This window comes from Pteropus vampyrus, unplaced genomic scaffold (assembly GCF_000151845.1).
Source record: "Pteropus vampyrus isolate Shadow unplaced genomic scaffold, Pvam_2.0 Scaffold519, whole genome shotgun sequence".
NCBI classification, from domain to species: Eukaryota; Metazoa; Chordata; class Mammalia; order Chiroptera; family Pteropodidae; genus Pteropus; species Pteropus vampyrus.
The window spans coordinates 417,774-420,189 of record NW_011889300.1 but is presented as its reverse complement, the minus strand read 5'-3'; positions in this window follow the sequence as shown (position 1 = coordinate 420,189).

Here is a 2,416-nt window from a genome sequence, read left to right as displayed (position 1 = left end):
ACCGGGAACAGCGTGAGAGGAAGTTATTAAGTCGTTAAGGAAGTCCTTTCAACTAAGAGACTTGAAAGAGAGCGGAAAATGGGAGTATTTAGAGGTAGACTTAATTGGAGGACGGCTGAGTTTAACATGGTTACGTAACAGCAGTGGAGACGAGCAGTCGGGCGTGGCGACTAACGACTGGGAGAGTCTCCAAGGCAGGATATTCAGGCTTAAAGTTGGAGTGGATGGCAGAAGCCACGTGGGAGGATGAGAACTATAAGGCAGGAGAGTAAAGAGAGGAGCAGAGGCCAAGAATTCGGTCACAACAGCAGACCGAGGGCAGGGATCGAGAGAGAGAGAGAGAGAGAGAGAGAGAGAGAGAGAGAGAGAGAGAGAGAGAGAGAGAGAGAGAGAATCGCAAGAAGGGAGGGGTTGCCGAGTAATGTTGAAGCTGAGACATGAAGGCTGAGCGCAGGCCTCTGGGCCAGTCAGAGGAAGGACGAGAGCCGCAGACACACTCTCAGCGCATGCGCATCCGCATCCTGGTGGCCTAGGAGACGGAGGCTCAGAAGGTGCCGGAGAACGGGAGGCGGGGAGCTGTCCGTGGTGCTGCCCTGCCCGCTCTCCGACCGTTTATGGGTATCCCAACGCCCTTTGCTGTGGCGGTTGCTTTTCCCCCAAGGTTGAACTCTGTGAACTTGAATGAGATGCTCAAGTTATACACTTTTTACAAAGCACCTATGGGGAGATTCCCAGCACTGCTGATGTCCTAAGTGAGGAGATAGGTTTTTGCTCTATTACCCATTTGGAAAACCTGAGCTCGCATGAAGTTCTCGGAGCCAGGCTTCTCACCTGCGCCCACCTTGGGCAGTTATGAGAGGTGAGGTGTAGATTTCCTGTATGCATGTGAGAAAACGGTAAGCCCACAAGAGCAAAGAATAACTTCGAAGAATTCAGTTTTAGTTAAAAAGTAATAAGTGTGCTATATCGAGACTTAATCTCTCCGTATGTTGGCCATACCTATCCCTGAAGACAGCATTCTCCTTTCTCAAGTCTGGGAGGCCCTCCAAGACCTTTGCAGACACTTGGGTTTATGCAGGCTTCTCAAGCTCTGTGGTTTATCTGAGGTGCACAGTGCTTGCGTCTGTGAAAACCGGTCAAATACAATCTGGAGCCGCCAAAACACTAGCAGTGGGAGAAACTGCAATGCACTTAAAACCTGTCTCCCCTGACACGTTCCAGTAATGCTCTCATAGTACTCCTCTGTATGAGGAAGCTGACATGACATAAATACCAGCACGGACAGCAAAATCCATAATTATCTTCCCTGCAGCAGAACTGGGGCCAAGTACAAGTTAATAGTGGCTTACATAGTAGTGATGCACATTCACATCCCAAAAGGTCGAGTAGATTTGGGTGCAATTAGGAGGGCTGCAGCTCTGGGGGCAGAGGCACGGGGTGTTCCGCAGAGTGATTTTATGGAAGGAGCTGTTTGTGGCACAGGCACGTGCACCCCACCTGGTCTCCCATGGGAAGTGATGCATCTGGTTGGCTGAAATTAGTGGAGGGGGGTTGCTGAGGAAACAACACCCCAAACAAATATATTGGGGAGTCTTGTGGGGTCTTGTCCACATGTTAGGTGATTCGTAACCATTCTCTACTTGTAAGATATCCAGATAAGAGAGAAGGAGGAACTAGAGGTAGCCTCTGTGACAGGCCGTGATGGTCAGATCGCAGAAGCCGTCCATGCAATGCTGAGGGGACGGGCAGGAGCGAGCAGCGGGATCCACTGCTCCGGGCTCTGCTGACCTTTCCCTTCATCTCCCACTGGCTGCCCAGAGGCATCCTGGGTTTCAAACATCCCAAAACTTGAGCTCCCCTAACAAGGATAGAGTTCACCCCTACTAGCTAGATGGCAAGTTCCGTCTACTTATTTTTTGAATCGCCACAAGTGGTAGATCACTGAGCTGTGCCTACAATTTCTACATTCGCGTCATGTACTCCTTGCATCCTTCTAATGTGGTTACTGTGCAAAGACCCAGACAGTGTCTGCGGGTAGCTTACTGTGTCCTCTAAAATTCCTTGTGTTGTGCTTGCCAGCCATATGCTACGAAACAACACCTTTTATCACAAGTGACGTTATCCAGTGTCACACATTTCGCCTTGTCTCTAAGACACAATGGTTGAGTAGCTGCTCTATTGAGGGAAAGACAGAAGGCAGGCCACCATGTTCTGTCACCCCACTCACTCCAGGGTGCTTTTGAATGCATGAGCAGACATACAGATGGCCAAGATTTCAGGAACAGCCAGGGGTTGTCCAGGTGGCATGTTGTCACCATTGGCTGCCTCTCAGACTTTTGGTACTAAGCACAGAGCAAGGCTGAGGACAGGCAGGCAAAAGCACCTGCGTGAAGTCTGCTTGCAGCAGCCTGTAAGA